Source organism: Lemur catta, chromosome 1, assembly GCF_020740605.2.
Source record: "Lemur catta isolate mLemCat1 chromosome 1, mLemCat1.pri, whole genome shotgun sequence".
Classification (NCBI taxonomy): domain Eukaryota; kingdom Metazoa; phylum Chordata; class Mammalia; order Primates; family Lemuridae; genus Lemur; species Lemur catta.
Genome location: NC_059128.1, coordinates 170,879,205 through 170,891,559, shown reverse-complemented (window position 1 = coordinate 170,891,559; position 12,355 = coordinate 170,879,205). Strand labels below are relative to the sequence as shown.

Genomic DNA, 12,355 nt, shown 5'->3' with positions numbered 1-12,355 from the left:
ACGCCAGGGGAGGTGGGATGCCAGGCGGCAAGAGGGGTTGGAAACTGCTTGTTTGTGTAGGCAAATAAGCCCCACCCTGCCCCGCCCCCTCCCTGCAGAAGCACAGGTCTCCCCCATCTGGACCGGGCTAGGGTAACACTCGAGTTTGCTCCTTGCAAATTCCATCCTCCTTATTCGTCTTAATGACACAAGCAATACAGTCTGTGTAGAAAAGTTACAAAACACAAAAACCAGCTAAGTAAAAAGAGAAAATATTTCATTAGAGAATGCCACCACCCAATGACAAGTATCTAACAGGCTGCTGTTTTCATTGACAACTGGGGGTGGAGTGCTGTGGGGCACCCCTCCCACCCCTGCCCACCTAGGCTCCCAGGAGGTGGTCCCAAGCCTACCCGCTTCCCCCGCAGGGAGGGCCCTCAGGCCCTGTCTTACAGCCACACAGCTTCCAACTATGTGGCACAACTCCCAGCCACTCCACCTGCTGGGTGAATCTTGGCTGAGCCACAGTGGGGGGCCACGGGGGCTGGGTCTGAGAGTGTTTAATCCCCTCCTCACAGGAGTCTCAGTCTTTGCATATGGTCTCCAGAGCTTCTCATTCCTCCCTCCCTCCCCAGGGTTTTCTGGGAAGGACAGAGGAGTAAGTGTGTGCGTGTACAGGGTGCCTGGCACACAAAATGTGGATCACTAAAATGGCAGCCACAGCCACCACTGTCACCATGTCCCAAGTCCCCTGAGCATGAGGCTGGTCTGGAACCACCCAAGTTGGGGAAGGGCCTGCCCTCCCCATCTGGGGGCTCAAAGGGCTCGCTCTCCAGGGACTGAGTAGATGTGTTGGTGCAGTTCACGTACTCCTGCACACCCACAAAGTACCAGGCCCTAAGCTAGCTTTGCAGTTGCCCTGAAGAGTCAAATGCATGACAGCCATTCCCAAAGGAGGGAACAGAGTAATTTAATTCTCTTAGAACAGCTTTTAACATCCTTGGGAGGCCAGAGGAGTCTCATGCTCCTGACAGCCCTAGGACATCATGCTATTCTCACAGCCTCAGTTTTCTCAACTCTGGGCAATGGCCTGTACTAACGCAGGGAAGTTAATATTCCTAGATGCTGAAAGAAAAATACTGCCTGCTTTCCAGAGGCGGAGCTGGCCCGGCCCACAGGAACAGAGGGGAACGACAGGGGAAGGAACCTAGGGCAAGTGTGCAGGAGCACGGGTCAGCCCACCCTGTCCAGCTGGGCAGATGCAGCCTGTCACCACACAGTCCCTGCAGCCGCCCTGGGTCAGGTCCCAAGCTGGGAACCAGGCATGTGCAGGGAGAGACCCTATCACCACTGCTCCCTGTCACACCAACCAGCACTAAAGTAAAACCTCCTGCACATGGGCCTGGAGAGGGGCCCCAGCTCACATCACAGCCTCATTCCCCACTCCCCGTGGGACCTTCCAGTGCAGCCACCTTCTCCGTTTCTGTTCCCCCCAAGGGCCTGCCCATGCCATCCCCTGTGTCGGAAACAGTCTTCCCTACTCCCCTTTGATCGCTTCGTTCATCACCGTCTTAGACTTCACTTCTCCAGGAAGCCTCTCCAGGTCTCCCAAGTTGGAGACAGGTGTCCCCATTAGGTGGCTGCTGGCTGTCCATCGCAGCATTTGACACACATCATTAGAGCTGCTTGGTCTTACTGCTTGCCCCTCTACTCCACTGGAAGGTCTAGGAGGGCTGACTGGGCCTAGTTCCCTGTTAGAGCCTCTCCCTAGCCTATGAACATCTTAATAAATATCTGTGGAATGAATGAATGTATGAATGAATGCAAGGTTCTTGCCCTCCCAGGCTTGCGAAGGAGGCAGGCAAGGGACAGGCCATCCCGGTCCAGCATCAGTACCAAGGCGGGGAGCTTGCTGGCTGCACTGCTCACTCTCTTCCTCCCAGCCCAGTCATTGCACTTCCCATCGCACCCTGGCACATCTCACACACACACCCCTTCCACATCCCAGCCCACGTGGCTCCACATCCTTGGGAGCTGAGTCTACCTCCAGACCCTGGAAAGGGGATCCAGCTTGGCAGGTCCAACCCTGGCCGCCCTTGGGAGCTGGTCAGACAAAGATTCCTGAGCTGCCTCGCACCTGCTGAATCAGAATACATCAGGGTGGGGCCCTGCAACTTATTTTTAACAAGCTCCTGGCCTGATTCTGGAATTTAGTCAGGGCTGGTATTAATGACCAGCCCACCTCTTGCATTAGGGTGACCCACACCCACCCTGAAAGCGTGGGCAGCAACAGATTGACCAAGGCCCACACTGATGAAGTTTTCATGGTCTCTCTTGGCTGTCCACACCTGTATTCGAGGCTCTTCACTAAGAGGTTCCTCCATAGATGAGTCTGAACCCCCTGAAAACAGCAGCAATTCAGTCCAAGAAAATAAAAGATCATCAAGTGTCCCTATTCTGCGTAGGAAGCGGAAAGCCCTGCCTCAGCCGGATCCCAGCACCTGCCTTCACTCTCCTTCCTCCTGACAGCCCCTGAGTAAATCTGGAGCAGGGGATGAAATCACAGACACTGATACTCAGGGAGCAACTACCCAATGCTTTCCCATTTTGACATAGCTCAGTCTATTTTTCCATTATAATTGGTCTTTTCTGGAAGAAATCTTTCCCCACCCCAAATTCTCAGAATTATCCTACATTTTTTATCTATTGTTTTTCACATTTAGGTCTTCAATCTTTCTGGAAATTTTTTATATAGGGTGAGATAGGAATATAATTTTATTTCTCTCTCCTCTCTACTTCATTAAAGCAATTTTCCAGTAAAATAAAAAAAAAAATCCATCTTTTCCCCTGACCTGTGAAGCTACTTCACTCAAAAAACAGCTACTTGGCTCAAAACACAGCTTCTCGTACTTACTCAGTTGTGCTTCTGGACTCGGCATTTAACTCCATCGGCCTGTTGGCTCGTTCCTGTGCCAGTGTCACCCCGTTTTATTCACTATGTTTTTGCAAAATGATCCCGTTTTGCTTTTCTTTTTCAAACTGATTGAGACAATAGTAGGCATTTATTCTGCCAGATGAATTTTAGAATCAGCTTGTAAATCTTCAGAAAAAATCCTTCTGGGCGTTTGATTGTTATATTTTTGAAGTTACAATTTGTGGGAGAACTGACATCTTTACAATATTAAGTTCTGCATCCATGAACAAAATATTCCCATTTATTCACATTATATTCATGTTTAGGATCATAAACTTTTAAAAATAAAAGTCCTATATATTTTTTGTTAGATTACTCTGTGATATTCCATTTTCTGGGCAACTTTGCTGAAATGTGTTAATAGCTCTAATTTTTCACTGATTCTCCTAGGTCAGCGGTGGGGACGCAGGTTCCCCATCCCTGTCCCAGGTTCTTTATATACTTCTATTATCTCCAAATAATAATTTTTGTCTTTTTGGCTCCCATCCTTATTTTTCTTACTTTACTTCATTGGCCAGGCCCTCTGGTACTGTGGTAAGCTGCAGTGGAGGTAGCCAGAATCTTTGTCTTGCTCCTGATTTTAAAGGGAAGCTCCTAAAGTTTTCCCATTAAACAGATTTTTCCTGTAGATATTTGGAGGACAGTGTCTATCACATTGAGGAAATTCTTTTCAATTCCTAATTTTCCAAGAGCTTTCATTATAAACAGGCATTGAACTATATTCAATACTTTCTTAAACCTATTGAAATAATCATGTTCCTCCTCCCCCCTCAGTCCGTTACTGTGGTACTTAAGTAGTGATGGTTCTTGCCACAGACTCTCTAGTTTCTGAGATAAACCTCTCTTGTTATAACACAGCTGGCCTGATACTTCATTTAGGTTCTATACGCCCTGATTCAAATTGATACCCGTAATTTTTGTATCTGGTTTTAGTATAAAGATTTTATAATAAATTGTAAAACAAATGGGACAGCTTTCCCTACCCTCCTATTTTCTGAAGCAAGTGGTAAATGTAGGAATTGTATGATCCATGAAGTTTAGTATAGCTTACCTATAAAACCATCTAGGTCTAAGGCTTTTAGGGGTGGTGAATTACCACTTAATCACTAATCACTATTTGTGGTTAATGGTGTATTCAAGGTCTACTTATCTCTTATTACAGCAATTTTGGCATTTATATTTTTCTAGAAATATATCTACTTCAAGTAGGTTTCAAACTGATATATAGTTGGTTATACTAGTTTATTAGTTTCAATCTGTTATATCTGTATAATTTTTATACATGCTATATCTGTATAATTTTTATATCTGTATTAGTTTTTTTCATTCTGTATTTTATTTTATTTTCCTATTTTTAAATGATCCATCCTGCCAAAGGTTTTGCGATTGTATTAGCCTTTTCAGAGGACTAGCTTTCGTTCTTAGTGCTATTCATTCTCTTTCCTCTTTTCCTTTATTTTAAAAATACTGTTCATTTTCATCTTTATATTTATTATTTCCTTCCTTATTTCTTTAATCCAAATCAGTTGCTCTTTTATGTTTTTAGAGTTGAATTTCTTGAGTCTTAGAGTTGTACCATTTACTTTCAATGTTTTATGATAAATAAATGCAAAGCTTTATATCCCAAGTTTTTAACATGTTTTCTTGTTATTCTGCTCTCAGTTTTTTCTATTTCATGACTTCTTTTTAATGAGTTTTTAAAATAGTTATGTTTTAAAATATCTAGACATGAGACTTTGATAGCTACATATTTATTGTTTTCCAATAATAATTTCATTTCTTTGTGGTCCACACAGTTTAAAGGATGTCAGTTCATTGGAATGTATGGATAATTCCTTTTGGCCTAGTATATGATTAATCTCCTTGACTATTCCATGTGTGATCGAGTTATTAATCATGTCCTTCTAATATACTTTATCCTTGCTTGTGTACTTGATTTATCACTTCCAGAAAGGGATGTATTAAAAATTTCCAAGCCCAACTGTTGATTTATCTACTTCCTCATGTCAGTTGTTGATTTATATTTCAAGTTTATATTGTACAGTACATATATGTCCATGGTCATTATGGCCTAACTATTGCCCTTTACAAGTAATATCCTTCTTTGTCTTTATCATACATTTGAGTTATATTCTATTTTTGGCCTAGTATGTAAATTTCTACCCCAGCTTTGTTTCAAAATTGCCCAGTTGTATCTTTTTCCATCCTATTTTCAACCTTTTTGAGTTCATGTTGCCTCATGTCATTTAATATTCACCTACTCCCTTATCAGCCCCATTTTACAGATAAGGAAACCAAGGCTCAGGGAGGTCACATGACCTAATTGCCAGCTGTGGAGTGCTAGCACTGAGACCCAGATCAGGTCTGTCTGTGCTTTTCCACTCTGCCCCACTCACTCCTCTGAAGAAAATCTTACATAGCACTATATTTCTCTCTTTTATAGGAAGTCTGGCACAGCGGAAGATTGCCCTCATGCCATGCTTCATAGCTTACAAAGGGCACTCCATAAACATTTTCATCTGATACTCCTAATACTCTATAAGGCGAACAGCAAAGATGTAATTATACTTATTATACAAATGAGGAGAGGCTCAGAGACTAGTTAATACTTGCCAAGATTACCCAGGTGACCAGAACCCAGATCTCACCTGTATGTGATTTGAGCCCAACCATAAAACCTTTTTCTCATCAATTTCTCCTCCCCTTTCTTCACCTGAAATGTCAGCATTTGAAGTCCATTCCTAGTGTTTTTCTAACCCATTCCTTGTGCATTTAAAATCCCATCTCTCTAAGCCTCAGTTTTCTCATGTACAAGATGGGTACAGCACCGCCAGCTTCACAGTTCCTGAGAAGACTACATGCACGGCAGGTGCTCAGTACCCTTTCTGGCTCAGAGTAAGTACTCCAGAAGTCATAGCTGCTGTTGGGAATTGTACGGACCCTGACCACTTTGACCCCAGGTACCTGTAAGAACAGGTCACTTGGGCATGTGTCCAGTTCTGCCTGACCCAAAGCCCAGCAAATTCTCGAGTTTCCTAGAGCACTTTGAGAGACACCACTAAGAGGGGAGAACGAGGAAAGGAGAGAACACAGCGGAAGAAGGAACACGGTTGTTGTATCCCCGGCCTCCGCTGACTGGCCAGGGGACCTGTAGCCCAGACAAAGAGCCACAGACAGGCCAGGCCCAGTGCCTGCCAGGCACCCAGGTGAAACTCTGCCCAGTGGGGCACTCCACAGTGAAGCCTGGCAAAGGGACCCAATCAGAGCCACTGTCTTGTGTCTTTCTTTGCTAAGGAAACAAAGAGAAGGCTGAAAAATGAGTGGCTCACCATCAGACTGAGTCCTAAAATCACTGAACTTTTGTTTCAATTCCCTGTGAGTCTAGGAGGCTCTGGGACAAGCTAGGAGGAGATACCCCACGCCACCTGGCAAGGCAAAGAGAGAGACTGCAGGGATTCTCAGACTTTGTGTACAAAAATACCACCTGGAGAGCTCGTTAAAATAAAGATTCTTGGCCTGGCATGGTGGCTTATGCCTGTAATCCTAGCACTCTGGGAGGCTGAGGCAAGAGGATCATTTGAGGTCAGGAGTGAGAGACTGAGCAAGAGCAAGACCCCATCTCTACTAAGAATAGAAAAAATTAGCCAAGCGTGGTGGCGCACGCCTGTAGTCCCAGCTACGGGGGAGGCTGGGGCAGGAGGATCACTGGGCCAGGAGTTTGATGATACAATGAGCTATGACGACATCACTGCGCTCTGGCCTGGGCAACAGAGTGAGGCTGTCTGGGGGCGCGGGGAGAAGCAGATTCTCAGTCAGGGCCCAGAGATTTTGGTTCAGGAGGATTGGGGCAGGGGCCTGGAAACCTGCATGTCTACCAAGCTCCTGGGTGGTTCTGAGCTTGGTGGAGGGTATGGAAGAAGGAATAGACAGGGCCCCCCAGGCTGGAGGGCCTGCTCAGGCCCTGGAAGAAGATGGCCCTTCTGCCCGCAGGGGTTCCTGACTAGGCTCCAAAGTCACAGCCTGGGTCTCCAGCTGTCACTGCTGGGAGAATACTGCTGTGTCACCAAATTCTCCCCAGCAGCCCATGGACCTCAATTCCTTCACAAAGGGAACTCTTCCACAAAGAGCAAGGGGAGGCGAGGGCTAGAAGGCAAAAAGCAATTACAATATTATGATTTTTCCTCACTCTGGGAACTGCTATTCTGCTCAAAGGTGATCATCCCCAGCCACTAATCTGTTTTCTGTAGCCAGGCAGGAAGAGAGAGTGCAGCTGGGGGTCAGAGGAGCAGAGTTCTGCTCCCAACTTCTTTAGCCTCAGGTTTCTCACTAATAGATAAGTGAGGCTGGTACTTCCTGTTCTCCCCAGATTCACAATTTAAGCAGGGTAATGGACGTGAATCTCCCTCTAAATGGTTTAGTGCTGGACCCAAATTCAGTGCTCTAGTAATCTTCATCCTTGTAGAATCATGTACACTATCCCGACTGATGTATTCCAGGTGGGAACATTTCCCTGAGCAGGCCTGGAAAATTGAAAAAATGCCCATGCACATGATCAAGTCTCCAGCATCTCAGATCTCTGCCCCTGCCCCTGCACAACCTCTCAGAGAAGTTTCAATAGTTCACAGCCCCACCCCCATCTAGATGCTGTTAGTGTACTCGGGCCAAAGCCTTCCAGGCACAGTGAGCTAGTGTTTTAATGACAGCATTTTTAGACATTGTCAAGGGGGTGGTGGCAATGAGAATTTAGAGAGGAGACACAGACTACACAGGAAACTCAAGTCTAAGTCAGAATTCCACGCTAGCAGAGGCCACAAAGAGGCCCGCACCAAAACTCCATCTTTAGGTGGTGACACCTGTGCTTTATTTCTTAAACCCTTTAGGAAAATGATGCCACAGCAGTGAGGAAATGGAGCCAGAGTGATGGCTGCCTCCCAGCAGGGCCAAGGCCTGGGTGGGGCTCACACAGATGGGTCTGGGGTTGGGGTAGGAGGCCTTGGCAGGAGGCAGAGGGAATGGGGGCTTCACTTAAAGGGCCTCCCTGTCACTAGGTGGACTCTGCCAACTCCCTCTTACAGGGATGGTAGTTCCTCCCATGGGGGCAGCCACGCACAGACACAAGAGATGCAGAGACACTCCCAGATACAGAGATACACAGATAAACACACACAAAGATACACACTCACAACTATAGAGACACATCCACAGAATCACACATACAAATACACACACTCTTTCCTAAAAAAGCCTCATGGCTCTTCCCTGCTCCAAAGGGCATCCTTACACACACACACACACACACACCCCAGCACCTCATCATGTCCCCATGCTCAGACAGGAGAGGAGACCTACTCACTCTGGTGAGTCAGTGGTGTCTACAATTGGTGTCACCAATTCTGGTGCCCTGCAGAATTGTCCTACAGAAGGAGGCCGCTGGACTCCAGGCTGGTTCTTGTCTTCCTGAGATAAGCCACTGCTCAGGGGGGCCCAGTCAGTGGTTCCTGCTTTACTCACTTTTCTCCTTGTGCCCCTTTTTTCCTCTCTTCAAGGGAACCAAACATTTAACCATGAAAACTGCTTCTAAATCTTCTCACTCTTCTGCTTTAAATTACCCTGCTAAAAGTGCTTTAAGCGAAATAATTGCTTGGCCAACTTGAAATTCTGTCTAACACTGCTCTCTAATCCACAGGCTCCTTAACGCCACGCCCTGTGGGAGGACTGGCCTAATCAGCCGGACCCAGCAGCAGAACCGAGACGAAAGTCCACGGGCCGTCAGTCACCAGTGGTGAGAACACTGATGCCCGGAAGCCTGGCACCTTTGCTAAGGAACGAGGGCTCAGAGCAGAGGGGGTTGGCCCTGAGCTGTCCACAGAGCAGGTTTTTAAAGGGGACCTGAGTGATAATGGTAAGTTGCAGGAGAGTTCCATGATCCAGTTAGGTTTGGTAAAGCCTGAGGTTAAAAAACTTATCCTCTTGCTTGTCAAACTAGTAAACGTCCAAAAAAGGTAATATTCAATATTGATAAGGCCACAAGGAAGTGGGCGAAAGTGTCTTTAAAATGTTCATAAGCTTTGATATATTGGTTTAACTTCTAGGAATCTACAGTAAGGAAATTGAGAAATGTGGACTTAGATTTACATAGCAGACATCCGCTGTAATGTTCATTCGACAGATCTTTACCGAGTGCTTACTACGTACTGGGCACTGAGCTGGGAACTAAGGGTACAGAGATGCACAAAAAACATGCTTTACTTTAAAAGAACATTCAGTATGTTAAAAAAGTCAGACATAAAAATAGGTAAGTGCTTCGAAACCACAGTACAGTCCATAAAAAAAGAAAAAATAGGTAGGTGCAGATCAGTATGGGAGGCTCAGGGTTCTTTGGGAGCCCGGGGAGAAGGGTCCCGGGGTGGGGGGTGCCTGAGCTTGGACTTGACAGATGAGTCACGGGATCCGGATGGCCAGATCAGAAGGAAAATTCCAGACAGATATAGGAAGCACTGCCCCCTCAGATAGCCACACAAATAGGAGAACTTGGAAATAACCGAAATAATCGTTAGAGAAATGGTTAAGCAACTTACGGTATATTCATATTAAGGACACCATAGTCCTTAAACACGTTTTTAGAAAATGTTTGTAATATAAGGACATGAAAAATGAGAAGGAAAGAAAAAGGGGGGAAAGGGTGTTAGTTATTTTAGAAATTGTTTTCCTGTACCTTCTATGTAAAGGAAGTACACCCAAATACAACACCACGTCTCTGGGGGGAGGGGCTGTAAATGCTTACTCAAATTTTAACATTTAGGCCATTTTCAAATATTCTACAGTGAGAATACCTTTACTTTTATAACCAGAAAAACCAGATTTTTAACCAGTTTATAACCAGTTATGTTAAAAAAGTAAATAAAAAATAGGCAAAGGAATGGAGTAGGTGATTACGATCTTGAAACATCTGGGATCTTGTAAAAAAAAAAAATATTGCTTTGACCCTTTAATAGTTCCCAATGAGGCAGAAAAACCTCTTAAATCCCTCTTCAGTATTTGCAGTAGAGGAGGAGGAGGAAAAAGGAAGTCACTTGCCTCAAGCACACGTGAACACCTGTGTGCTGCAAGCTCCAGGCTCCCAGAGACTGAGAAAGCCCTGGAACGCTGCTGGGAGGAGGAGGAGGAGGAAGGCAGTCTGAGGCCCCCGCTCCCATATGTGGCTGTGCTGTGGCCCTCCCAGGTCCTCAGGGGGGCAGCTCACACCTCCCAGAGGCTCCCTCAAAGTCACTGGGGACATTCCCACAGAAGCGCCGTCTCTGCCTGCTACAAGGCTCAGGACCAGGAGCTGAGGGAAGCCGGTGATCAGCTCTCCACACCTCTCCTCCCACTGGAGAGGGGGCTGCCCCCACTCTTGGCCCTCATCCTCTCCCACCATGTGACCTCCCAATTACCTGGACACCTGGCTTGCAGAAAAGGGTGCCCTGGACACTCCTGTCCCAGGAAGAGTCAGCCCTTGTAAATGAAGCAATGGGTAGTCTCACGTGAGTCTAGGTATCGTAAGTGCTGTCCCAGGAGCTGCTCACCCCAGGATGAGATGATGGACTCAACTGAACAAACCTGTGAAAACCTTTGGGCCCAGAGTCCCCCAGTCCCCCCACAGCCAGCAACACTAGAGCGCCTTTTCCTCCAAGAAGGCGTCCCGGGCCACTTCCTGCCTGGGCTAGATCCCTCCCCTGTGCTTCCTCAGCACCTTGGCCGGCCACCTCACAGGACGATCACACTGTATCAGAAAAGGCTGTTTTTGTGGGTCTGAATCCCCATCTAGCTCATGAGCAGGGGCCATGTGTCACTGACATCTGTGGCCCTGCCTGCAGCACCGTGCCTGACACACTGCAGGCCCTTGATAAATGCTTGCTGACTGAGTACAGTAATGAATACACGGATGCCTGAGATCCCTGTGTTGGGCTTGGAGGAAAGAAGGCCCACACTCTGTCACTAGTGTTGCTCAATCCTGGTCTCCGGGGACAATAAGTCCATGAACCATCATTAAGACATAGGGCAGAAACCCAAGGGACATGACTAAAACCTGTCTGCCTCGTCCTTCCTGAGGACAGGCCTGACTCCAAGCCCATCTGAATAACTTCTCAGGGCCACAGGGACCTCAGGGGTAAGAGGTCCCCTAAATTCCAAGTGGCCTCCAGCCAGTCCTGACATTTAAAACTAGGCACCATGACACTGGCTCCAAGGATTAAGCTTTATGGTCTCATTTAAGAGTGCCGGCCAGCTCAGAGCTGTCACTGCATTTACTTCCCTTAATTAACAGACGTATCAGCACAGGACAGACCATGGAGTGCCTGGGTCCCAGCATGTTTGCTGCTGCACCCGTAGAAAGGGTCAAATCTCAGCACCAGGAAAGCAAAGCACTCAGCCCTGGCTGTCTCCTGAATAGCTGGCAGGGAGGTCTTGAGGGGACAGTCCCCAGGGCCACTGCCATGAGCCTCAGGGTGCTCACTGCTAAGGTGAATGGTTCACCTTTCCCTGGTGCTCACCTCGCTGGCATCCCCAGTTAGATGAGGGCAGCAGGAAAGGTTGGGGAATGGGTCCTGTGGACGTGCGGTCCCAGAGAAAAGCTGACTTGGGGCTGGTTAATGATGGCAGGTTCCTGCAGCTAAAAAGACTCTAGAGCATCTCCCAAAACTTTATTTTCAGAGAGAAATCAGAGGCTGGGAGAGGGGAGGAGATCTTCTCAAGCTCCCCCAGAGAATGAGCATCAGACTCTAAGCCCATACCTCCCCCCACATCAGACCACCCCCCTCCAGCAGATACACAGGGTTAATTGTCCCTAACAAAGCTGCCAACCAATTGCTACCAGCTGGTAGGAGAGCAAGCCCAACCACAGACAGAAGGCCAAGTTTCCCGACAGCTCTTGCTCCTCGCTACCCTGCCTCGGGCTATTTTCCTACCACTCGCTCTCATTCCCCAAACACATCCAACCTGACCTGGAACCAGGTGAGGCTTTCACCAAACTTCCCTCCTCACACCAGCCCAGTCATGGCAGGAGCAAAATAAATGTATGATAAACAAACCAATCATCCAATTGGTACACTGATCAATAACTCAGTGAATAACTGGAAACCGCATGGGTCTGTCAAGGGCTGAACCAGGGCACAAATCCAGGGATGAGGCTGCAGAGCTTCAAACCGGGGCCCACGCCCTGGGAGTTGGTCAGGGGACAGCGGCAGCAAAGGTTACCCCAAGAAGGGCCTTGAGGAGCTCAGAGCACAAAGGATGGCTCTGAAGGCTGGAAGGGAAGCCCCAGTGGAGCAGCGCAGCTGGAACTCTGGGAACCCACAGGAGCAGGCCCCAGGGAGAGCCAGGGGCCCAGGACGGAGGTTCACTGAAGTGCTCTGCATGTCCCTC

The 12,355-nt window shown here is 47.4% G+C and overlaps 1 protein-coding gene across 1 annotated transcript in view; it reads right to left on the bottom strand.

Annotated features, from left to right (window-relative positions):
• The window catches only part of ESYT3 (extended synaptotagmin 3), a 42,292-nt gene that overhangs the window by 25,074 nt on the left and 4,863 nt on the right, over window positions 1–12,355 (bottom strand). The gene's annotated exons all lie outside the window — the stretch shown is intronic.